We start from the raw sequence: 27009 nt of genomic DNA on the forward strand, positions 1-27009 counted from the left end.
AATGAAGTTCTGGAGCAGCCTCCCAAGGGGAGCAGGGGGGGCAAAAAAACGAACTGACTTCAAAACTGAGCTTGATTAGTTTATGGAGGGGATGGGATGATAGGACTGCCCGTGATGGCATGTGGCCCATTGGCAACTGCCAGTAGCAAAAAAAAAAAAAAACTGCCAGCAGAGGCTGGAGACAGGACACTAGATGGGGAAGGCTCTGAGTTGCTACAGAAAATTCTTTCCCAGGTGTCTGGCTGGTAGGTCTTGCCCACATGCTCAGGGTCTAACTGATTGCCATATTTTGGTTCATGAAGGAATTTCCCCCCAGGTCAGATTGGCATAAACCCTGAGGGTTTTTTGCCTTCCTCTGCAGCATGGTTCCCGGGTCACTTGCAGGTTTAAAGTAGTGTAAATGGTGGATTCTCTGTAACTTGAAGTCTTTAAACTATGATTTGAGGACATCAGTAACTCAGCCAGAGGTTAGGGGTCTGCTTCTGGAGTGGGGGAGGTTCTGTGGCCTGTGATGTGCAGGAGATCAGACTAGATGATCACGAGGGTCCCTTCTGACCTCAAAGTCTCTGAATCTGTGATTTCTGTTCATAGCTCTGCTCTGTGACCTTGGGCAAGTTGCTTTCCCCTCCTTGTACCTCAATTTCCCTCCAGTCCTTTGTCTGTCTAGTCCCATTGGATTGTAAACCCCAAGCTCATTCTGGGGCCTCTGTGAGCTGCCTTAATATAGATAATGATATTAACAGACCTTTAATCTTGCATTTATCCAATAACATCCCCCGTAGCTCCAAAGTAATCTGCAAGAACAGTTAATTGTCGGGTCCTCTAATTTGTTTGTCATTTCAGAGCGGGGGGAGCTCATAAAAAAATGTTGCGCCCCTGTACAACATCGTTCAGTTGACCGAACCCCTCCTGTAAACACAGCTAGGCCAACGGAAGAATTGTTCTGGTGATGTAGTTACCTACCATCCCGTAAAACAGGATCCCCCTTCTGTCTATGGAGGAAGTGTGCACACTGCCGCACAGCTCCAGCACGAGAGTTGTGCTGTTGTAGTGTAGACATAGCCTCACACATGCGCTTGTTCTGGGATTGGGGAGTTCTACTCAAGCCGGTGAGATTCTCCTCTCGCAGATTCGGCGGCAGAATTGTGGCTTCCAGCTGGTTTATTTTTTCCAAGGTATGAGAGAATTACAGCTGAGAGAATGCTGCAAATAACATTCCACCCGTGGCTGCCCCTCTTGTGGGTTCACTTGCCACAGGTATTGTAGCCAATGAATTTGCTGGCAGGAATGGTGAATTTTAAGCAGATGGTGGAAAATAGCTGCTGAGAGTGAACTTCAGATTCTTAATTGCGAGTATTATCAGTGGAAATCCAATTCTAAGAATTACTGTGATCTGACTGGAGAACAAAAGTGAATGAATGTGACCTGCAAATCCAATCAGAACATCTGAGATTTTGAATACCATCTCCCCACAGTAAGCTGCTTATGAACATACTACAGGTCACGATTTGTTTGCATCAACAGTTTGATGCCTCATTTTGAATAACGAATGAATGAAACGGCACGTTCCTGGTCTCTCGTTTTCTGGTACAGTTGGGCCTCTGCCCCGTTGCATGATGGGAAGAGCAGTGCAGACCTCCCCTTGATTTTCTGCCTTTTAATTCCCCATTCTGTTGTGTGGAGGGCTGACAGGAACCTCATGGCTCCTGGAAATGGAGATCCTCTCAGGAGTATAGTGTGTTTCTTTGCCCAGTGTGAAAATCAATAAATATTCTTGCTACCAAAATATATATATATATATATATATATATATATATATATAATACAAAGAAAAACTCAGTGTGAAGCAAGGAGGGCAAAAGTAAAAGCTTTTCTCAAAGGAATAATGGTTTGAAATGGAAGCCTTGGAAAATAATAATAAAAAAGAAAGCAATTTCTGGTGGAAATAGAATAACGTTAGGCATCAAAACCGCGGCCTTGTCAGAGGATCAGATCGCTGGCCTGTCAGGTCCGGTGTGGGTTTGGGAAGTGGGTGATAGCATCGGCTTGATGGGGAAAGGAATGAATGCATTCTTACTGGGTAAAGCTGGGTCTTGGGCAGAGGTTGATAGTGCCACTCAGCAGGAGGATGCGTGAATGTGTTTCACACTGCATTGGATCCTTTCGCATCCTATATTTCACTCTGACTTTTGGGGGACTTCAACCCAAAATTCACAGTCTGTTCTGTGTTTGTACAGCACCTGGCACTGCGGGGTCCTGGACCAGGGCTGGGGCTCCAAGGAACCACATTAATATAAAGAATAGTAATAAAGCGATGACAAGAACATAGGAATTGTTCTGATAGACCAGACCGGTGTTCCATCTAGCCCAGCAGCCTGTCTGTCATCGGGGCAGAGTCCCCTGGTTCCCAGTTCTTCACTCCAACCAATAGGCAAAGGTGTCTGGCATGAAGATATGTTGTGGAGTATGTAGAGTTTTCAGTTGTAAGCTGCTCAGTGTGACCCTCTGTCTCCATCTGTTGTTGGCTGGACCACTCAGAGGTGGTTGAGCCTGCTACCCTCTGGGCTAAGGAGTATCACGTCTTTTAGCTCAGGCAGTAGAGGCTCATGCTTTAAGATCCAGAGGTTCCAGGTGTGAATCCCACTGTCAACGAACCACCTAGGGGCATAGCATTGTCCAGCGTTAGCTCCTTTCCCACTCTGTGTGTGGGATCTGATGCCCTGTCTGGCCCACCTGGTCCCTAGCGGTTTCAACCGGACTGAATTAGGGCAGACTGGGCCCTGAATACATTTCTGAGAGACTGGCTCTGTGTGTGGTACTTGCTCCAGCATTTGATTATCATGGCTCCACTGTATTGTTTCCTCTGTGATTGCATGTGTGTGCGCGTGAGTGTTTGGGGGTGAATGAGAGTCAATGTGGCAATGATTCCTCTGAACAGAGGTTAAACCTTCCCAAGGGAAAGTGTAGCTGCCAAGTTCACTCAGTCCAGCTCTTTGAGTGTCTGATACTCGGTTCTCTCTTCTCCCTAATCCCGCTCCTGCAGTGCCAAATCCGTGCGAAGCAGCAGAAGGCAAAGAGTTAATTTTCTTGCATTTGCTTCTGCTGCAAAAGGCGAGGGTGAGAGAATCTCTTGAGTTGAAACTGATTAGGAGCAGTTTGGGCTGTCACCACTCTTGGTTTTATGATGGCCCTATAAAGATCAGCCGGTAATTCATTGAAACAGGTTTGGTTTGCAGGCTCTGAACTGGGGCTGCATATCAAACAGGCAACCTCTCTGCAAGCATCTACATGGGATCCTTGAGAGACACAAGAGAGGAAAGGGGCCTGTGTGCGAAGAACCTGTATGAGAAGGGGGCAGTGAGGGGGCTCGAGGCTTAATCCTCAATCTTGTGAAGCTGCTTGGGCGGTGGGTTGGTGTCAGACAAAGCAGAAGGGAGACTGGTGAGGACACAGTTTAAATGCTGGGCAGTGCCACTCTAGCGGTGTTTTCGCTCATCGGGGCTTGGGTGGAAATCCATCGATGGTCACAGGCATACAGAGTTGGGCTGGTCTCAGTTGAGTGTTGTTTTCCGCTGCTGGTAGATGATTGATTTCAACTACTAATGCTGGCCATGTACAAACAGGTACCACCCTACCATGAGTGGGAACTGAACCTAAGGCCTTCCGGACCAGATGCACAGTGCTGTGAGAAGGCATCAGGCTCTTATAGCTTCTGGTGCCAGCCATTCTACGGCGATATGTTCATATACACTGTGACAGCATATTACATACTCTGCTTGTTAGACTGGCTAGTCCTGGGCACCTGAGACGCACAGGGGATTCTAGTCCTACTTGGGCAGCCATTTTGTAGTGGGGCACTCAGATACCGGCGATGAGCCTGCTATGAAGCGGGAGGGATAGCAGGAAACATCTCCAAACCGTGAGATCCATTCGGCTGTTGAATAGTTTCCTGAAAGATGTAGTGGAAGCCCCATCACTTGAGTCATCTGAAAATGAACCTGAGGAAGCCATGTAGGGCTCAGTCCTATGGTAGCCACAGTAGGAAGGATGGTTTAGTGGAAAGAAAAACTGGATTTGTGATGCAAGAGCCCTGGTTTAACTCCTGGCTGTGTCACAGGCTCTCAGAGTGATCTTGGGCAAACCACTTAATCTGCTCTGTGCTTGTGTTCCCCGTCAGTACAATGGGTGTAATACTTCCCCACCTGATAGAATGAATCATAGAATATCGGGGTTGGAAGGGACCTCAGGAGGTTATCTAGTCCAACCCCCTGCTCAAATCAGGACCAACGCCAACTAAATCCTCCCAGCCAGGGCTTTGTCAAGCCTGATCTTAAAAACCTCCAAGGAAGGAGATTCCACCACCTCCCTAGGTAACCCATTCCAGTGCTTCACCACCCTCCTAGTGAAAAAGGTTTTTCCTAATATCCAACCTAACCCTGCCCCCTTGCAACTTGAGACCATTACTCCTTGTTCTGTCATCTGCTACCACTGAGAACAGTCTAGATCCATCCTCTTTGGAACCCTCCTTCAGGTAGTTGAAGGCTGCTATCCAATCCCCCCTCACTCTTCTCTTCTGCAGACTAAACAATCCCAGTTCCCTCAGCCTCTCCTCATAAGTCATGTGCCCCAGCCCCCTAATAATTTTTGTTGCCCTCCGCTGGATTCTCTCCAATTTTTCCACATCCTTCTTGTAGTGTGGGGCCCAAAACTGGACACAGTACTCCAGATGAGGCCTCAGCAATGCTGAATAGAGGGGAATGATCACGTCCCTCCATCTGCTGGCAATGCTCCTACCTATACAGCCCAAAATGCCATTGGCCTTCTTGGCAACAAGGACACATGGTTGATTCATATCCAGCTTCTCATCCACTGTAACCCCTAGGTCCTTTTCTGCAGAAGTGCTGCCTGGCCACTCGGTTCCTAGTCTGTAGCAGTGCATGGGATTCTAAGCATGAAATCAGTTACCGATCATGGGGTGCTCAGGGATTGCACTGTTCAAGGCCATATAAACATTTAGAATAGCAAAATTCTTCCCCGTCTCTTAACTTCTAAAATTTCTCCCCAAAGAGTTTTTTGCATGCATTCATATTTTTTATTTCGGGCTCCTGATGTTTTGCTGCTCACGTGCTCTGATGTGCTTTTCTCTGTCTCTCCCTTGGCCTCTCTGGGGGCAACGGAGGGCGTGGGGGGCGCGGGCACAGTGTGAAACAAAAGAGCGATAATGAAGGGAAATCTGAACCCGGGGACACAGGTTTTGAAAAGCAGCAAGTTTCATTAAAAAATAAGACGGGGGAGGAAAATAGCCTAGCGTTGCCATTTTCGAAGCTCTAAGCTGACCGGATTTCAAAGAACGCGTGTGTAATGCTCTGGCTTTCTCTTCTCTCTCTCTCTTTTTTTTTTAGGTAAGTGACATTTTATTCTGCTCGTCCCTAAGGCAAAGTTGGATTTTATTTTTTTAAAGTGTGTGGGGGGGAATAGAGTTGCAGTGAAAGAGTAAAGCAGGCGTGGAGGACAAGGGAGCGGGGAGAGCTGGATCAGAAGTCGACTGCTCAGGTAGGTGGCTACCAAACGGAGGCTTCTTTATTGCCTTGGAAGCTTTGAAGAAAGGGGATGCATACGGAGCCACGTGCCGCGGTGAAAACGGCCTCCGAATGGTGATTGCTGATGACAGTGGCGCTGGGTTCGCTCTCGGGGAAGGGCGCCCCTCGGGGGCCTTTGCAGCCAGCTGTTGTGTTGGTTCAGTGGAGGAATTGGGAAGCCGGGGAACGCCTGGGGATAGGAATGAACATCTGGGCAGGGTGCTCACTGGAAAGTGTAGTTCTGGGCTAAGGGGGTGCATGGCTCAAGGGATGGGCATTAGGTATTGTCTGTGTTGTGTTGTGATGAGTGGGGCTCAGGGCATTTGGGGTGCCTGGGCTGAAGGGTGGGGGCTTTTGTGGGTTGATACGGGCTGTGCGTGTTTGGCATGTGTGGCTTTGTCTTGTTTACATTTGTGTAGCTCTTTTTAATGGCAGATTTTTTAACAGTAAACAGAATGGTTAGCCATAACAATGACGTTGTTACCTAAGGATAAGGTAAAGTGATAATGCAGTAGGGAACCCAGCAAACAGAGCCTGCCTCTGGAGCTTATTTGTGTGGCAAATGGCATTTTAGTTCCTGGATGGTGCAGATACCACAAGGAAAGCAGATTGGCATTATATCTCCACCCAAACTGCTCCATGAGGAAGAGAACAGGCCCTTGAAGTCCTTGCAAGGGCTCGGCACCAATGGACAGGACCAGATCTTCCAAAGCGCTTTGCTCTGCCAGCAACGCGCACCATGATGCTGCCTGCCAAAGTGCTCAACACCCAATGCACTGAGTTTTTCTGAAAAATCCAGCCCAGTAAAACAAACTCCTGAACCTAAATGACAGCAAGAAACCCACTGTGTGCTTCCCGGTTATTGGCAGAATGATCTGGGGTGGCCCTGGACGCTGCTCCTTGGCTGTTTCCTCAGAGCCGTGTCTATGCCTAGGATGATTAGTCTGTGCTGACAAGGGGTGAAGCTAAACAAGGTTTCATGCAAGCACAGCAAGGGGGAAAGCATGGGGAAAAGCTGCTGTGGAGAGCCCTGGGGAGTTAGTACAGTGGGAGAAGAGCACGCGGAGCCTGTGTATTTTTCCCCCTTTCCCCACCACTCCTCATCTACGAAATTTTCAGCCTAATTGTGATTCCTGCCTGCGTGTGCTGGTGACAATGCGGGAAAGAGAAAGGAAGCTGCAGCTGGATTATCCCAGAGCCCAGCTCCAGCTGAGCTGTAGACAGGGAGAGAAATCCTCGGCTTGACTTGAAAAGATAACTGGGGAAGTGGCCAGTCAAGGATCAATACGGGCCATCAAGATGTCGGGTTTATATGGAGTCACTTTGCTGGCTGTAAAAGCCCACTTTAGCTCCGCGTGGAGGCAGATGGGGTTTCAAGTGTGTGCTTGCTGTGTGGAGAGGGAGCTTCTTCCCCATCCCTGTGCCAGGCACTGGATTAGCAAGGTTTGCCCTGCCCGTCCCCATGCCAGGTGCCAGATAAGTAGGGCTGTCCCCATTTCTGTCTTTGCATGCTCTAGTCCTGTGTGACATTAGTTCCTGGTAGTGTTTTGGGGCATCCACATCATGCCCCGGATGCCTGAGTTCTCTGGGTGAAAGTGTCTCCCTGCGCAGCTCTGCAGAAGAACCCCATAAACGACTGATCCTTGTTGTGATGAATCCCTTCTCTCCTGAGCTTTTGGCATCCAGGTGCAAAATGCACCATGCTGGCGCTAGGCATTTTGCCTCGTTAAGAGTTCCCCTTGTGCTTGTATTAGGGGGTCAGGGGAGGAATCTGGGCCACAGCTGTGCCGATGCAGCTGCTCCCCACAGCTGGTGTGGTGGGGGGGAATTAAAGGGGTAAGGGTGGTCAGGCTGGAGCCACGCTGGTAGGGTGGCTCCCACCCCTTGCTACTGCTCTTGGTCAGTGGGACCCTTAAAGGGGATGGGGGCCGTGCATGGCTCTCAGGTGGTGCTTAGAGCCTTAGGTGTTGGCCTGTGCATTCTCTGGCACTGGTAGTGACTCGGTAACTCAGGGGTTAATGGACACTGTGGTACTAGGTCACCTGCTAAACCTTAACCCCCCTCATGCAACCCCCCGCCCCCCAGCTCTCTTTTACCCTAGCTGAGCTCAGGTACCTGCTGTGGGCTAGAGCCCTGCACTGGGCTATTCCTTAATCCCACTCCTGCTAGCACGGCCGCGGGTCCCCGGTATCCCAGTCCCGCTGCAGGGCTCTAATGTGGACACTGTGTGAGCCCGGTGCGAGCACAATGTATGGGAAAGTCCGAGCGAAAACACCCCGGTGGGAGCGGAGCTGGGAGTGGAAACACGGAGCGCATTCGAGGGAAATATTTAGACAAGTTAGAGGCTCCGTTGCAATGAAGAGTCGACTGCTAATAGCAGCTCCAGTGGGGAGTGTGGCATTACAAGATGTTTGTGCCATGTACTGATTAGAGAGGGGAGCCTGGGATTCTGTTCCCCTCCCCGGGGGGATCCCTGCGCTGCATATTGGGGGGGGCATTGGGATCTAGTTCCTTTCGCTTTGGAGCTTCCCGAAGGCTTGTGAGAACAGGTGCCGCTGCTGGGATTTTACCCTGTGTGTCCTGAATGGGGGATGCAGCTGTACCAGAGACAGATCTGAGCTGAGAAATTTATACGCTGGCTTCAAGCAACCCCAAAGCTCATGTTGCCTGGGTTTTGCTAGTCAAGACGTATTTCAGCACTGGAGGGATTGTCATGGATCAACGTGGATCAAACCCCCTATCCAATCAAATCATGCATGGGTGGCCACATTTCACCCATCTTCCCCAGAGTTCAGGGAGGACGAGACCATTGTCTGTATCTCCCCTTGGCTCGCCCTGGGCAAGCACTTTCCTCTCTGATCCAAGCATGCACTGAAGTGTGACTGTTCTCAGAGATCCTCTGCATCCTCAGCTGAGCTTTGCACGAAAGACCAGTGAAGGAGGGGGGCTAATCTGGAGCTGTCAGTCTTCCGTTGCTGGAGATTCTTCCACCTGCTGCACCCTCAAAAGAATTTGCATGGACCTTTAATTCGGGGCAATCTTCATTGAATGCCCATTTATCGTAGCCATACTCCTTTCCTAACTGTTCAACTCTCAACGGCTACAGTTTTAGAGCTAGTGGTATTAATTTGAAAAAAAAAAAAAAAACCACATGGAAATACATAGGTCAGATTTGCAAATGGATCCTGCGACGAACAGCATTATGCGAGCCCTAGCTAGTTGCAGCTGAACAAGTGTAAGCTGGATAGAGTGTGGGGCAGCTGGTTGGAACAGGCCTAACTCCAGTCTGGCTTTAGACCATAAGGAAAGCTAGGGCTGCTTCAACAGTGCCTGGAGGAATGATCTCCAAGAAGGCAAGGCAGAGATCTGCTTGAAGAAATAGGGTCATAACTAAGGCCCCCCTGTGAAACAAAACTCATGGCACTGAGTCTCAGAGCCTGGGTCAATTGACCCCAACTTGCAGGGCTCAAGCTGCAAGGCTAAAAATAGCAGGGTGGAAATTCCCGCTTGGGCTGGAACCCCAAATCTGAAACCCCGCGAGGGGTGGGGTCACAGAGCCCAGGCTCCAGGCCAAGCCTTAACATCTCCACTGCTATTTTTAGCCCCACAGCCTGAGCGAGCCTGTGGCCTTTTATTGCCGTGTCGGCATATGGTAAGAGAGGTCTCCTTCAGCTCTCCAGGCAGCCCTGCTTCTTGAGGCTGCAGAGGCCCCCAGTTCAATTTCTTTGTGCAAAGGATGCCTTGCAAACAAGATTAATCCTCCATTTCATGTTTACTCACTTGGAAACGTTTGTGTATTTTGTGCCCTTCGCATCAGGCTTTGCAGTGTGTATTTATTCTTGCCAGAATACACGAACACATTAGCATGTTTAGCGTCTCTCCCCCTCTCCTGCCCCCGTCCCTATCCCTGACTCCATCTCCCTTGAATGAAATCGTTCAAACTCTTGTTAAGGGTTTTCGTCTAAGAAGGGAAGGCTGGCCTTGTAGTTAAGGACTAAACTGGGCATCAGGAGATAAGGGTTCAGTTCTCATCTTTGCCACAGGCTTCCTGTGTGACTTTGAGAAAGTAACTCCATTTTTATGCCTCAGTTTCCCCTGAGGATAATGGTTCTTTTCTGCCTTTTCTATTCAGAGCATGAGCTCTTCATGGCAGGGACTCTATGTCTAGTGCAACGGGACCTCATCCAGGATAAGGGCCACTCAGATCTCCCCGTAGTGTAAATCACATAGGCGCTGCCATAATGCTTATAATACGACGCTGTTTAAGGTCACGATCCCCAAGGGTCTGAGCCTGATTGCACTGAAGTCAATGGGAGCTCTGGAGTTGGCTTCAGAGTGTGCTCGACTGAGGCCTTGCTGCATGGTTTAATAAAACCAGCCGTAGAAAACGGCATGAAAATGAAGGTTCAGTAACTAAATGCGGCACCAGAGTCTTTCACTTGAACTTGGAGATCGGGGTCAGACGTCACAGGGGTATTGGAAGCAGCAGTACGTCGATTTTTCATATTTTTTCTTCTGATCTTGTTTGCCCTTGTCTCTCCCCCACCCCACCCCCAATTTTGGATCGGTAAAGTATTTACATTGCATTATTATTGTAATTGCATTAAGGGAACTGATAACATTCTATAATCAGTGTAGTACTGAAACCATTTGATCCTGACAAATCCACACTTCAGACCCCACCCCATCCCCCAGGAGCAGATTCACAACTACCCGAACACAGGCTTGGGGGTTTAGCCTATGGAAGTTGTGATGCCACAGGGCTTGCCTGCGGGAGTTGTAATGTCATACGCCTACGCGAAAAAAGTGTGTTCTCGACTCGAGCTAAAACACCTAGACAAGCCGAGGCAATTTGTAGTTTTCATATGAGTTAGCCCGTCAGGGTAAACCCTGAGCTCCTCCAAAGGGCTTTACCTTGACCTGCGAACTCCTGTGAAAACTCCAGGCTGCCTTATCTTCGCTAGGATATTACCTCGTGTTCGCTAACTCCTGTTAAGCACACCGCACGCTTTTTTCCAACTGAAGAGGCACCTTGAGTGTTTGTTGTGATTTTAGGACTTAGGGTGGAGAAGCCAGGAAGTTTGTAGAACCCACTCCTCAGGATCTAAGGGAGGCAATTTTGATGCAATGTTTCTGTTTTTAAACATGCAGACATATGCTCTTCCCTCCCTAGAATCTTGCTTTGAGTATTTAACTTGCCTTTGCAATCCACCTTTAATTCTATCCCCTTGCGCCAGTGCACTACACCAGGACATGCCATTACAGTATCACTGAGTAAATCCGCATGCTATTCGGCACATAATACAGTATGCATCCGATGAAGTGAGCAGTAGCTCACGAAAGCTCATGCTCAGATAAATTGGTTAGTCTCTAAGGTGCCACAAGTCCTCCTTTTCTTTTTTGCAAATACAGACTAACCCGGCTGCTGCTCTGAAACCTGTCATAATACAGTATAGTAAGTCCCAGTGGAACAGATCTGCATATTTTTCTCCATTCTGCTCCTCTCTTGAGCCTCTGCACATGTCTTATGTATGTTTAAAGTGCTCCTCTTTCTATCACTGTAAATGCAAACACGTGCCATTTAGCATTGCTGCTTACACTGTATGTGGTGTAATCAAAGTCTAGATTTTCTAATATGTGCACACCAGGGGCTGATTTCAAGTTTTGGTAGGAACATTACAAGTGAATTTCCTATCTTTCGTGAACTTAAAATCTCGACCTTAACGGTGGATTGATATATATATATATATATATATATATATATATATATATATATGTTTAATGTGTCTTCGTGTGTGGCATATACTCACTGTATGTCATTTTTATAACTACATTTTAGAACGGATCGGACAAACTTCGACAAAACCATTAAACCCAGGGTTGTGAGTTCAATCCTTGAGGGGGCTGTTAAGTTGATCTGGAACAAAAAATGGGGAATGGTCCTGCTTTGAGCAGGGGGTTGGACTAGATGACCTCCTGAGGTCCCTTCCAACCCTGATATTCTGTGATTCTGTGATTTTCCATTGGAAAATGCAGTTCCATCAAATTTGTGAGATTGTGTTAAAATGTTGTTTAGGAGAAAAACCGCAAAGTTCCCATTTTGACATTTTTGAAATAAAACATGGCATTTTTTTTCCTTTGGAAATTCCTTTTCATTTAAAAAAAATATGTTGCATCATATTATATAATATGGTGTGTAAAAGAAAAGAAAGCTGAAATCGAAACAGAATGATTTTGTTGAACTGAAAGACCCCCACCAACTCAACAAACAAAAACCAGTATTTTCTTTTGCTGAGAATTTCAGAATGTGTTGGTTTCATTCCAATTCCAAACCAACCCAGATATCAAAATCTTGAAATTCTTTGTGAAATGGAATTTCCATCTTGCTGTAGAGCAGGCAGAGTGGTCTTGTGGATAAGTCATTACTTAAGCCTCAGAAGATCTTAGGAAAGTCAATTGGTCAGTTCCTCATCTGTATAATGGAGTTAACAATGTCCCCCTATTTCACACTAAGGTTGTGAGGCTAAATCATTTAATAATTGGGAGGTTCACATTCATCAGGGGAGCAACAGAAGCAGGTAGGGAGGCAGGTCCAAGTGCCAACGTTTGGATATGGATTTTAGACCCACAGCCTGAGATTTTCAAAGCACTGTATATCCAGACCCTCTTCGGCATCTTTGAAAATTCTGCCTGCCAAGTTTAAGGGCATTCAGATCTAGGCTTTTGGCATGACCCGGATAGAAATACGAGTACCATGCAGGCTCAGGTTAGGGAATGCCTCCCAGGCCCAGAGTTTGGGATTGTTCCGGTCTGGGATTTTTGGCTTGACCCATTATTGAGAAAGGAACCAGCATGAAATTTGGATCCAGATCTAGGTCTGGATTTGGAGCTTCTCCTTCACCCTCAAAGGCTTGGTGATAACTGGTTTGGAGGTGGTCTTGCCTCTATTATTAATGCATTTGCATTGCAATAGCACCTAAAAGCCCCAGGCATTGATCACAACCCTGCTGCAGGAGGGGCCCTATAGAACAAAAAGATGTTCTCCGCCTTAAAGAGCTCACAAGCTCTTGGGAAGGGTCCCTGACCAGGCAATGAAGTATGGACTCTCCAACCTCACCATGTTTAATACCAGCCTTGTGACCAAGTCTCTGCCTTGCTGAAAGCCAGCAGGTTTTTCTGTAGTTAATGGCCACAGCTCCACTGACGATGGGTGCTCAGGGCCCTGGGTTTGGTTCACAGGCTGTCTATTGATCCTCTCATCCCTTCAGGTCCCATCAACCCCAATTTGCAATTGTTAATTATTTCTCATTTGGAATCAATTTCCCGCAGTGCTGTTTTTTTTTCCTTTGCTACATTTAATCAATTTTTTTCCTTTTGTACCCTTCTGCTCTGGCACGAGAGCGATTGTTCATTGCAGAAGAGGCAAGTCAAGCCCATTGGCTGTGTTTGTTCGGCGGGGTGTCTCTCTGGGTGAAATGGCTTGCTGGTTGTTAAGGGAGAAACAGCAAGTGATGGCAAAAATATCGAAATGGGTGGAGACGGAAATAAAACATCAGAGCAGGTCAGACAATTGGGCAACTAGCTGAAGAAGAATAGATCAGTAACTATAAAATCCAGAGCTGTAATTCCATCACGGCGTGCCAGCACGGTGATAAATCCCAGAGAGGGAAAAACTTGAACCATATATTATAGGCACATATGAAATGGGGGGGTGGATGCCGTGGTACGAGCACAGATCATAACGCACATACCTCCTAGCCTGATAAAGATCAGCTCCACCTCGAGTCCCAGCCAGCTCCCCGCTGCATTGCAGGGATCCCACTGAGCTCTTGACCAGTTAGGCAAGTGGCTTGTATTTTTTCCTGCTTGGGTGCACCTGCCTATTAAGGCCTGATCTGAAGTCCGCCGCGGTCGATGGGAATCTTTCCACTTCAACAAGCTTTTGGATCAGGCCTTGAAATTGTGCCCAGCCATGCAAAAACACAGGCTATCTGCCAAGACAGTCCTGTATGCTTCCTGGAGCCCGGTTCTTGCTCCCCGCCTCCTCTATGCCACATGGACACGAGGAAAGGACTGGCAAAGATTCGTTAGCTCTTCTATGAAAATGTAACACCCAACCCCATTTATCAAAGCAGCAACAATGCGGAGCCAGTGAAGTCAAGGGGAGACTTTCTGTTGACTTCAATGGGCTTTGGATCAGGGAGCAGGTGGCTAGCAAACTGAGCCTCTCAGTCACATTGGCTCCTGCCAGGAGTTTCCCCTGTCCTGTGGGGGGAGTGTCATGTTTACAGGAAGTCAGCGTTAACCAATGGAATTCACCCTGCGGGGTAGGAGGAAGCTTACAGCTCAAACACTGTGTTAGATTATTATTATTCCGTTGTCTTTCCGTAGCGCCTGGATGCTCGGTGCTGTACAAAAACAGAACAAAAAGACAGTCTCTGCCCCCAAGAGCTTACAATCTACATGTAAGACAAGAAATGGATACAGACAGATTGGGGGAGTACAAGGCAACAATGGCTCTCCCTCCCACCTTCCTCTGCCCAGTATCAACCTCTCAGCATCCCATCTGATAGGGTGATGATCAGGAAGTCCTGCATGATCCCAGATCAATTACACACCTGTTTACACACACACACTCTCATGATCTGCCCTTTATTCCCTGCCATGCAGGTGCAAGGTCAGAAGCACAGCAAGGAAAGAATCATTCCAATCATTCCAACCAGTCATATTTTCCCCACCTCTTTCTAGCCCCTGGTTTTGGACGAACACTCACCCAGAAGGGAGAGAAGGGAATTAAATTAACGTACACAATTTCTCCCTGTCATTGAACTCTGACTAATGAGTCTATTTCTGGGTAATAAGAAGGAGCAGGAAGTGACAAGGCACCGTAATGAATTAGTGGCCCAGAACCTCGTTAGTCAGAATAATCTTTCCACAAAAGATAAATGATGCAAACATTAATTATGAAGCTGGTGTGGAAATGCATTTCATTATTTGGCATCCTGAGAAATGTCTCCATGTTATTACTGGAGCAAGGTGCTTATTTTTTTTTTAAAGGTGGTCATATAAAAAGTAATAATCATATGTTTGTCTACAAGCATGATTGCCTCTGCGAGGTGACACAAAACCATAGGAGGAGGAGGATTTCTGGGGTACCTCACATATCTATGGGGCTGTTCCTGTCTGCTTCTGTTAATATTTTTATTATGATAGTCCCAACTAATATTGGAGGCAAATACTGTGCCAGGAGCTGTACAGATAGGGGGCCCCTGTCCTGAGGAGCGTACAATCTTAATCAACAGGACAGACAACTGTGGGAGAGAGGCAGGATTATGATCCTAGTTTTATAGGTAGGGGAAACTGAGGCACAATGTGAGAGATTTACAAAGGTGTTTTGGTGCCTGAAGAGGCAGAGAAGCACCTAGTAGGATTTACAAAAAGGCCTAAAGGAGTTAAGTGGTTAACTCCCTAAAGCATTATTTTAAAGCCCCACTTGAAACCTCTTTGCATCTTCAGGCATCTAAATATCTCTGTAAATTTGACCCAAAGGGATTGAGTGACTTGCCCGAGGTCACATAGGAAGTCTGTGGCAGACTCAGGAATAGAAGGCAGGTCTTGTTAGTCCCAGCCCTGTGCCTCCACCATAATACTGCAAGGTTATTAAGGGGGAAACAGTCAGTGATGGTAAAAATGTTCGGGTGGATGGTTTCAGGTCATGTGGATTTTGTGAACTTGAATGTGAGCTGGTTCCAATTCAGCCAAGTTAGAACATAAAAACATAAGAATGGCCATACTGGGGCGGACCAATGGCCCATCTAGTCCACTGTCCTGTCTCTGACAGTGACCAGTGTCGTGTGCTTTAGAGGCAATGAACAGAACAGGGCTAACATCGAGTGATCCATTCCTCGTCATCCAGTCCCAGCTTCTGGCAGTTGGAGATTTAGGGTAACCCAGAATATGGGATTGTTTCCCTGACCATCTTGGCGAATAGCCTTTGATGGACCTATCCTCCATGAATTTACCTAATTCTTTTTTGAGGAATATCCACAATGACCCCAAGATCTCTTTCCTGAGTGATAAGAGCGAATTTAGACCCCATCATTTTCTGTGTATAGTTGGGGAACTGTTTTGCAATGTGCATTACTTTGCCCTTATCAACATTGTATTTCATCTGCCGTTTTGTTGCCGTTTTGCTGGGGGATATCACTATTTACCCCTCTCCATTGGGAAAAATGACCATTTATTCCTACTGTCAGTTTCCTATCTTTTAATCAGTTACTGATCCATGAGAGGACCTTCCCTCTTATTCCATGACAGCTTACTTTGCTTAAGAGCCTTTGACAAGGGACCTTGTCAAAGGCTTTCTGAAAGTCGAGGTACACTCGATGGGTCATCACCTCCATATTGGTGCACATAAGAAAATTCATGTGGCAGGGTGGGGCTGAGGGATTCAGAGTATGGGAGGGGGCTCAGGACTCTGGCAGAGGGTTGGGGTGCAGGGAGGTGTGGACTCTGGGGTGCAGCTGGGCATGAGGGGCTCAAGCCTGGGGCAGCGGGTTGCGGGGTGCGTGTGGGGGGGTGAAGGTTCCGGCTGGGGGTGAAAGCTCTGGGGTACTTCTGGGGATGAGGGATTGGGGTGCAGTGGCGATCCCTGGGGCTGCAGCAGGGAGAGAGGACTCCCCCCTAGCTCTCTCTCCCTGTAGCAATGCCAGGGCTTGGGGGGAGAGGCACCTTTCCCCCCGCCCCCGGATGCAGTAGGTCTGGGCTGGGCCGGGGAAAGGGGCGCCTGTCCCCCATCCGTGATAGATCCGGGCCGGGGGAGGTATGCCACAGCAGGTCCGGGACTTGGGGAGAGGCATCTCTCTGTGGTACTTAATAGGCAGCTCCAGAGCCACACAGCTTAGAGGGAACTTAGTTTGTGCAGCATGATTTTCTTTTACAAAAGCTGTGTTGATTCTTCCCCAATATATCATGTGTATCTTTGTGTCTGATCATTTTCTTCTTTACGATACTTTCAAGCAATTTGCCCGATACTGATGTGTGGTTTACTGGCCTGTAATGGCCAGGATCGCCTCTGGAGCTTTCTAAAAAAATTGGCATTACACTAGCTACTATCCAGTCATCTGGTACAGAGGATGATTTAACCCATAAGTTACCTAACACATTTAGCAGTTTTGCAGTTTCATATCTGAGTTCCTTCAGAACTCTTGGGTGATACCATCTGGTTCTGGTGACTTATTACGGTTCAAATTATCAATTTGTTCCAAAACCTCCTCTACTGACACCTCAGTCTGGGACAGTTCTTCAGATTTGTCCCCTAAAAAGAATGGCTCTGGTGTCGGGATCTCCCTCCTATCCTCTGCAGTGAAGACCAATGCAAAACAAAAAAAACAAAACAAAAAAAAAAACATTTGCCTTCTCTGCAATGGTCTTGTCTTCCTTGAGTGCTCCTTTAACACCTCGATCGTCCAGTGGGCTTGTTGGCAGGCTTCCAGCTTCTGATGTACGTTTTTTTCTTTCGTTTTTGCTCTTAGTATTTGTGTCCTTAGCTAGTTGCTCTTCAGGTTTTTTCTTGGCATCCGTTATTATATTTTTACACTTGACTTGCTGGAGTTTATGCTCCTTTCTATTTTCTTCAGTAGGATTTGACTTCCAATTTTCAAAGATGCCTTTTTGCCTCTGACCACCTTCTTTCTTCTGTTCTTTAGCCATGGTGACAATTTTTTGGTTCTCTTACTGTTTTTTTGATTTGGTATATACATTTGCGTCTATTATAATGTTTTTGAATAGTCTCCATGCTGTGTAGTTCCCTGTTTTGAAATTAAATGCTACCGTGGTGGGTTTCTTTTGCATTTTCCCCTGTGCAGATTTCTTTGGCACTTTACCCCCTATATTATGGTCACTATTACCATGAAGTTCAGTTATATTAACCTCTTGGACCAGATCTTGTGCAGCTTTTAGGATTAAATCAAGAATTGCCTCTCCCCTTGTGGGTTTCAGGATGAACTGCTCCGAGAAGCAGTCATCGATGGTGTCTAGAAATTTTATTATCTGCATCCCTTCATGTGGTGACATTTACACAGTCAATATGAGGATAGTTGAAATCCCCCATTAGTATTGTGTTTTCTGCCTTAGTAGCCTCTCTAATCTTCCTGAACATTTCACAATCACTGTCACCATCCTGGTCAGGTGGTTGGCAGTATGTTCCTTCTGCTATATTCTTATTATTCAAGCATTGGATTTCTATCCATAGAGATTCTATGGTACTGTTTGATTCATTTAAGATTTTTACTTTATTTGATTCTCTGATTTTTTTCACAAATAGTGCCACTCCCCCACCAGCGCAACCTACTGTCTTTGCTATATATTTTGTACCCTGATACTACCATGTCACATTGATTATCCTCATTCTACCAAGTTTCTGTGATGCTTCTTACACCAATATCCACATTTAATGCCAGGCATTCTAGTTCACCCACATTAGTATTTAGACTTCTAGCATTTGTATATAAGCACTTGTACCACAGTTTGTTAATGTTCAATTGCTTGCTTTCATGTGTTTTATTTAAATAGGGCTTATTTACATTTTACTCTTCCTCACTAGTTCATACCTGTAATTTACCAACTTCTTTGCAATCATCTTTACTAAGATATAGAGTATTCCCTTTAATAAATCCTCCCCTCAGGGATGTCTGTGTCTGAACCACATGCCCCCGTGCTCCTGTCGGCTTTCCCCCAGCCCTTGCTTTACACACTCCTCTACAACATTTTTAATTTTACATGCCAGCAGCCTGGTTCTGTTTTGGTTTAGAGAAGCCCATCCTTCCTGTATAGGCTTCTCCTTTCCCAAAAGGGTCCCCAATTCCTAAGAAACCTAAAACCCTTCTTCCTACACCATCATCTTATCCAGGCATTGGGATCCTGTAGTTTGCCTGTCTTTCTGGCCCTGTGCATGGAACTGGAAGTATTTCAGATAATGCAACTATGGAGGTCCTTCACCTAAATTTGGCCTCCAGGACCTCTCTCCTACCTTTCCTTATGTTACTTGTACCCTAATCAAATTCCCCGTTACTTGCTCCCCAAACCCCTTGGGGCAGTCCTCTTCAGGACAGTGAGCTGAAGCAGCAGTCGATAACGTAGAGTCCCTCATAGCAGAAAGAGGACAGGACTTGGCTGTGATGAACATAAAGGGGTTGCTTCACTGGGGCTGCTGCTGGACACAGGTGGGGATCCTCTAGTTCTCTCTAGCTTCTAGCCTGTGCTGTCGTGACACATCCGAGGGTCTCTCTAATTGCTGTACTGGATCCCCCCAATATTGACTATGCTCCCCACACTGCTGCTGCTGCCAGGACTACCATCTGGAACATGGGATGCTGAAATGCCCCAAATCACACCACATTCGGGTGTTGGCTTGAATCCTTCCCACGTACCCAAAGTGGTTCAAGCAATGTTGTTGTTTTTTCAGCATTGACTCGTGGGATCAAACCATTTTTGTTCAGCCCTAATTTGGACATGAGCTGCCAGGGGGAGAGATCAGCAGCACCTATCCTGCCCCAGCACCAGCCACCCCTTGTTTACTGTCGGCTTGTGATGCGCAGGGAAATCCAATCTGCTCCAAACCCCAGTTTGGCATGATGTGAGTTTACGGGACCCTCGCCTCCATGATGGTCCAGTTGGGAGGCACCCTGCATAGAAGCATCTGTACCAAAATTGAAATCGAAAGGGGTGGAGGAGTGTGGGTAGGGGAATTTGCAGATGCCCACGGATGGATGGGGAAAATCTTTCCATTCCCCTTCTCACTGGCAGTCGCTCCCACCTCCCACGGTATTAAAAAGCTTGTCCCAGTTTTCTGCTTTGTTGTTTTTATTCCTGCCAGATTCAGGTGGCTTCTCGCACATTTCAAAGAGCCAACACATAGTATTTGGTCACAGCTGCTTCTGTACCTTCCAGGTACAATTACTCTACAATACAACTTGATTTTGGACAGTTTCTTTCATACCAACATGCCTCTGAAAGCTCTTTGCAGGGTCTAACACCGTTACGGTGCGAAATAGTGAATAAAAGAGCAGGAGAGGAATTAAAAGTCATATCGCAGCCGGAGCAGAGCAGGTGAGTTATTCTCGCCTAGGGGTTCTCCAGCTCTTTCAGAGCATGCAGTTGCAACCTCCCCTTCTACCACAGGGAGCAGTAGGAGACTGGCACAACCCGAGGATATGGGTGGGAAGAGGAAATGGCCTCGGCAGCTAGGGAATGAGTTGAATCGGTGCAGTCTCCATTCGTACAGCTGCTATGCATGGCGAGTTAAAGCTGCTGACCCTGTTCCCAAGTGAAACCCCCATGGAGGAAGGGGGCAGCGTAAGGCCTTGTAACTTACTCCATGGAAGTGAATCTGGCCCCAAGTCACTAATGAGTACTATCAGTGTTATATCATCAGAAGCAGCAGCATCCAGTGGACGGGGCACTGGGCTGGGAGTCAGGAAACCCGGGTTTTATTCCTCGTTCTGCCAGTGACCTTGAGCACAGTATTTCCATTTTCAGTGCCTCAGTTTCCCATCCTATAAATCTCTTGTCTAGTTAAACTCTTCAGAACAGAGACTGTGTCTGTACAGCCCCTAGCACAATGGGGACCTGAACTCAGCGCTGTCGATGCTACTGCAACGCAAATCATGAATAATAATAATTGTGCTGCTTCTTGTAATGACGTCTATACACACATCTGTATCACTGTAACTATATTGGTTTGAAACTGCTATAATTAAAGCAGTTCAGCTCCCTAATGTGGACACAGTTATGCTGGTATAAAAGTGCTTAGACCAGTAGAATTTATTCCTATAGGGGAAGGGGAATAAGCTATACCATTATAAAGCACTTTTACACCAGTATAACTGTGTCTACACAAACAATTGTTCTGGTATTACTATTTCAGTTTAAAAAAAAACAATCACACCCAGAACCAAAATAGATAAATCAGCAAAAGCAAACAAAAAACAACTAAAATCACATGGAGTAGGGGTAACATTTTCAAAAGTACTAAAGTGACTTAATAACCTAAGTCCCATTTTCAGAAGGGACTTAGGCTAGAGTAGTGGTTCTAAACTGGGGGTGCACTAAGGTGTTCCAGGGGGTACATCAACTCATCTAGATATTTACCTAGTTTTACAACAAGCTACCTAAAAAGAACTAGTGAAATTAGTACAAACTAAAATTTTCCTACAGACAATGACTTTTTTATACTGCTCTATATCCTGTACACTGAAAAGTAAGTATAATATTTATATTCCAATGGATTTATTTTAAAATTATATGGTAAAAATATAAAAGTCATCAATTTTCTAGTAAGAGTGTGCCGTGACACTTTTGTATATTTATGTCTGATTAGTAGTTTTTAAGTTAAGTGAAACTTGGGGGTACACAAGACAAATCAGACTCCTGAAAGGGGAACCGTCATCTGGAAAGGTTGCGAGCCACTGGGGTAGAGCCTGGCCCACACTTCAAAGTTAGACGGATCTAGTCGCCCAGGGCTGTGAAACATCACGAAAGCTTATGCTCAAATAAATTGATTAGTCTCTAAGGTGCCACAAGTCCTCCTGTTCTTTTTGCGGACACAGACTAACACGGCTGCTACTCTGACACCTGTCATTGTGTGCCCCGTGCAGCATAGTTAGGTTGACCGAACCTCCACTGTGAACACGGCTAGGTCAACAGAAGAATTCCTCCTTCGGCCTCTTGGAGACATGGATTACTTACAACAGTGAAGAACCCCCTTCCATCGATGTAGGAAGGGTCTGCATTACGGCTGCAGTTCCATAGCTATGCTGCTGGAGCAGTTATGGTGTAGACGTGCCCTACGCTACAGAGCTTATGTCAGCGTAGCCCCGTAGTGTAAACACAGCCTATAACAGAAGGAGGAGTTTTTCCGCTGACGTAGGAACACCACCTCCCCAAATGACAGTAGCGATGCTGACAGAAGTGCTCTTCTCTCCACATAGCTGTGCCTATACAGGATTGGTTTGTCAACAGTTGTATTGCCAGGTGTGTGGGTTTTTTTCCACGCTCCTGGCCTGTAGAAGTTACAAGTGTACACCAAGCCAGAGGCACTTACGAGGCTAAGCTCCATTTCTTTTCAATGAGACCGCAATCAGAGGCGTGACTGCATTATAGCTAGACGCCCCCAAGCTAGCTGTCATCTAGCTAGCTCCAATTACAATAGAAGGGACGCCTCACCATCACAGACTAGCCGCTCGCATCCATAGCTAGGGTCCGGCGTGGGCTCGTACAGCCCCGTGCTGCTGCAGCTTCATGGCTTTTGCTCAAGCACTCTAGATCCAAGTCTACCTCTGGTTGCTGTGTAGACAGACCCTGAGTCTCCTAAGGGCTTGGTCTCTTTTGAAAATAGGACTTTGGCTGTGTTTACACTTGAAGCAGGAGGTGTCATTTCCAGCTTGAGGCAACCTACCCACACTAGCGCTGAGCAAGAGAGCTCGCTAAAAATAGAACAGAGCCAGGGCGGCACAAGCAGCAGGACAGGTGGAGTATGTCCCTATCCTGTTGGGCTGGCTCGCCCCACCCACCGTTTGTGGCACTGAGGCTGCACTCTGTATTTGTCACCCTCGCTCAATCAGAGTTGGCCTGGGTATGTCTCCTCAAGCTGAGAAGCACATCTCCAGCTCGGCAGATAGGCTCCTAAGGCACCTAGCATAATGACAGGTTTCAGAGCAGCAGCCGTGTTCGTCTGTATTCGCAAAAAGAAAAGGAGGACTCGTGGCACCTTAGAGACAAACAGATTTATTTGAGCATAAGCTTTCGTGAGCTACAGCTCACTTCATCGGGTGCATTCAGTGGATGCATCCGATGAAGTGAGCTTTAGCTCACGAAAGCTTTTGCTCAAATAACTTGGTTAGTCTCTAAGGTGCCACGAGTCCTCCTTTTCTTAAGGCACCTAGGTACTTTTGAAAAATTTCCCCCATGTCTAAAAGGCTCTTTCTGCCCCTGGGGTGTGAATAAACCAGATGAAAAGCAGTGTGTTGGGGGGGGGGCGAGGGATGTCACTGTCCTTTCCTGCTCACCCACAACAATCCCTCGCCACATTGCAGCTGTCTGCTTCCCAGTTCCCCTGCCTGGAGTGAGCAGAGGGAGACGTGTGCGTTGGCCAAGCACCCCGCAGAGAGCCCAAGCAACGCAGCCTCTTGAGTTCCTCCTTTTTCCATATTTATGAATATGTTGATCTCTGCTGCTGTCCTTCCCCTATCCGACTGGCAACGCGTAACAAAAGTTGGGGGGGGGGAGGGGGAATGAAAAACAATCAAGGAGCGATTTCTAATCTTCCCTGACTCCCAGTTTGTGGAGCCATAATGGGCTCTTTATTGTGCTGTTAAATTATGTTACCGCTCCCAAATAATAATAATCCGAGGGAGATGAGACGCAAGAAAGAAAAACATTTTATATATATATATATATTACTATTATTGTCCTTCAGCTGTTTGCCAGTTCTGCTGGGCACTGGGGTTAGAGAAAGGAGGCGAGAAACAAACCAGCTGGGAAATACGGGATGATAAAAGCTTCTGCTGTGGCTGGATAATTAAAAGCCACAGACAAATCCACACACATGCTCTTGCGGGGCCAGCTTGGGTCCCCTTTGCGTTCAGAGGAACAGATCGGGCGGGATCTATCCTTGTACACTTCTTTGCTTGTATCTACCCACCCCACAGCAAGCAACTGACTTAGGCTTTCAGGGCTTGTGCCATTACGCTAAATACAGCCTTGTAGATGTTGCAGCTTGGGCAGGAGCTTGCATGAGTCTGTTGACCCAGGTTGGTGGCTCACTGCCATCGGCTGCAACTGTCTGTGTAGACATATCCCGTAAGGGCCTGCACCAATGACCATTGAATTCAATGGAAAGAGCCTAATTTGACTTCAGCGGGCTTTGGATCAGGCCTTATAGGCCCAGCTGACACAGAAGGAAGCCGAGTAGAGGCTGTAGTCAAAAAAGGGAACAAGTTCTAAGGCCAGGTGCTCTCTTTGATAGCAATAGCTTTTGCCTCCATGAGCGGAGATGGTGGGTCTCCAAAAATCTGTGAGGAGAAGGAGTATTTCCACGGGGAGCAGGGGCATGTTGAGGAAGTTCTCTGCTATTCCAGCAGAGGGCAGCAGTGCACATCAATGGGCAAATGTGCATCACATCTTGTCTCCCTCGAGAGCCTGGCCCACGAAAGGATAACAACCTACTACTGCTGCCAGTTAATCACATGACTCCTCAAGCAGATATGAATAGAGACTTATGCCATGGTGCTGAAAATCTCCATTTCAGACCATGCAAGGGGTCACCATAGACACATGTTCATTTTGTTCTGAATTCTGGAGGGAGTCTGCCTGTTACCTGTGTGGGTCTGAGTGCTGCAGAGACAGCCCTAGCCTGGAGAAGGTGCTGCTAACCGGAAGCCTGGAGAAGCCCTGCTTCTCACTTTGCGTTGGAGGAGAGAGGCAAGTTCAACCATCACAGCCACTACTGGATTCCGGGAGTCCGTGGGCCTAAGATAGAAACTGGGGGTGAGGAGTTCAGGATTCCTGGTTTCTATTCCTGGCTCCGACTTGGCCGTCACGTGCCTCAGTTCAAGTACAATAAGTCCAGTAGCTCCCTTTTGACAATCCCAGATACGTGCTGTCAACATGGGGGTCATTTCTCATTGCAAGAGTAGCTTCCTGTGTAGCGATGTGCTCCCACCATCCCTGCCTGTCCATCACATCTGGGTCTCCAAGTATTATATAGCCCTTTGTCCTTAGCCCACTACTCTTCCAGTCAGTGGCCTAATGGATAGAGCACTGGCCTGGGACTGAGGAGACTTGGCCTCTATTCCTGGCTTTGCCACTGGCTGCTGGGTGACTTTGAGCAAGTCATTTCACCTCCCTATGCCTCAGTTTCCCCAGCTGTAATGTGCTGATAATAATACTGACCTCCCTTTGTGAAGTGATTGAGATCTATTGATGAAACAAGCGAGCTATTATTATTGGCTTCCTTGCTGGGAATCTTGTAAGTTTTTGATTCCTGCTCTTGGCCCCGGGGCCTCCCCGTAACAGAAGCAGGTGGTTGAACCTATAGCGGGGCTCACCGGGCTTTACATACTCTCCCAATGATACACTCGTACACCCCAGAGCCATCGTTCACCTGTGCTGTGCTGCTCGGAGCAGGGTTAGACGGCAGTAATGATGATCGAGTCCCATCTCGCCTGCAGCTGCCGGGACTGCTGACTACCGGTTGTGTGGTTTGCTAGTACAGAAGCCACATCGCTGTGGGGCAGAGAGAGAGAGAGAGTGTGTGTGTGTGTGTGTGTGTGTTGGGGAAGGCAAGAAGGTGGGAGAACAGTTTATTGAGTACAGTCCTGGCCCTTTCAAATCCATGCAGGGAAAAGACTGCTTTTACAGGACTTCACCCCTGCAGAACAAGGGGGCATGTGCAGTTTCCTTAGAGAGGCAATGTAGTTTTAGGGGAAAGGACTCAGAAGATCAGGGTTAAATTCCTGGCTCTGTCACAGCCGTCCTGTGTGACCTTGGGCAAGTCACTTATTCTCTCTGTGCCTCAGTTCCCCATCTGTAAAATGGGGATAACACCCAAGGCTATGAGTCTTATAACTAATTCTATGTTTTACTCATGGGTATTTTTAGTAAAAGTCATGGACAGGTCAGGCCCGTGACCTGTCCATGACTTGTACTATATACCCCTGACTAAACCTGGGGTGGTCTGGGTAGGGGGTGGCCTGTGGCTGCTCTGGGGGGTGCCACCAGTGCCCTGGGGAGGGGGCAGCCTGGGACCCTCGCTGCTGCTGGGGAGGGGGACCTGGTGGTCCGAGACTGCCCCAGCCACAGCCGGCGTGGCTGGTTCAGGGGCTGCCTGAGCTGCAGGGAGTGAGTCTATGGATCGAGGTTGAGGCCCCTATTGGGATAGCAATTATGATGATGATGATAGCCCTTTCTCTGCCCTCCAGTCCTGAATAGCGCCATGCCTTTGCCCTGATTCCCCGGCATTGCACCGGAGCACAGCTGCTGCTGTGACCATACACAGATTAAAGCAGGTCAAAGACTGATGCAGCAATTGATGGCTTGGCAGAGCGGGGTGAGGTGGCTTTCAGACCCCTCAGCTCTGGGGGAACGAGCGAAGAATCAAACTCCCCCAGATACGAGAAACAGCACCATGGAATGCAAGATCTCAAGCGTCTATTTCATTCAACTCTCCTGCACCAGTGAGATATCTCATCTGATTCATGGAGGTTTAATCTCGCGTGAGATCCAGCCGACACCATAATCTGAGCCTTACAATCCATGTGATATTTATGTATGTGGTGTACAGTGCCATCTGTCTCATTCAATCTAAATTACACGCGTATTTGGGAACCTTAATTCAAAGCTTTCTACCCCGAGGTCTCAGGCACAGAGCTGTGCGCTGCTCCTGTCTATAGAAACAAGTCCAGCATGTATGTTTCCCATCTCTCCATTCAGCTCCAGGCAGGCAATTGGATTTTGGTCTCTCTCTCCATTCACTCCTTCTGCTGTTGCTGGGACTGTTCCTTTAAATGGGCAAGAAGAGTTTAACCCTGGGGTGAGGCTGAACAGATGGAGATGTGGATGTAGCAGCCTGTGGCAGCTTTCTAGAGGGGGCGCTGTTAACAGTCATTTGCAATAGAAATATAATGGGTCTAATTCTCCTTGCACGTTAATTTTACACCAGTGAAACTCCACTGACTTGAATGGAGTTTTCCCTGATCTACACTGGTGTAACTGAGATGGGAATCAGGTTCGACACTCAATTTACAGCAGTGCCTAACAGGACCGCTGGTTCTTTCTGATCTCTGGGGATCTCTGCAGCATTTCTGGTCTTCAACTGGCTCTCCCAGTGCCTTATTCCCAGCAGCAGAGGGCACTTCCCCTCTTGCTCCTCTGCGGGCATCTGAAATAATAACTTCTCTCGGTGTTATCTTTGGTGCAAAGTGTGCTGCAATAACTCTGGGAAGTTGGTAAACATTGCATTGAACAGGCTAGTGTCCACTGCCCTCTACTGGAGGAGTTCAGAACTGTGTGTCATATGCCCTTTACTGTTGCTAGCTGATGGGGATTCTCTGTTAGTTCAAGGAGTAGATGCCTGAGCTTTTGAAGCAGTTAGGCCTGAGTCCTAGCCTGCTCTCCCCGTGAAGTACTAAGGAGCCGGGATGGGATGAAGTTGATGGTGGGCTATTGTATGACTGACCTGTTCCCAGCTGTATGGAATGGTGCAGGAACGCTGGTTATGGTAGAGCTCACAGATACTGTAGTTCCAGTCACTTTCAGCAGGGGGTGCTGTATAGAAGAGCAGGGAGCACTAGCTATGGGCTGGCTCCCAGTTATTGCAATCCTAGTGCCTCTCAGCAGGGCATGTTGCATGGCAGCACTGGCTATGGGGCAG

General features: G+C 47.5%; 1 protein-coding gene across 9 annotated transcripts in view; it reads left to right on the forward strand.

Moving 5' to 3' along the window:
- The window catches only part of NTM (neurotrimin), a 676763-nt gene that overhangs the window by 211744 nt on the left and 438010 nt on the right, over positions 1 to 27009 (forward strand). The window contains exon 1 of one of the 9 annotated variants that reach the window (XM_075122163.1): positions 5535 to 5553. The exons of the other annotated variants lie outside the window; for them this stretch is intronic. The gene's annotated coding sequence lies outside the window, so the exon portion shown is untranslated. Of the gene's footprint in view, positions 1 to 5534; positions 5554 to 27009 lie in introns of those variants that run through there. 9 annotated transcript variants of the gene reach the window in all.

The sequence above is a fragment of the Caretta caretta genome, chromosome 22 (assembly GCF_965140235.1).
Source record: "Caretta caretta isolate rCarCar2 chromosome 22, rCarCar1.hap1, whole genome shotgun sequence".
Lineage (NCBI taxonomy): Eukaryota > Metazoa > Chordata > Testudines > Cheloniidae > Caretta > Caretta caretta.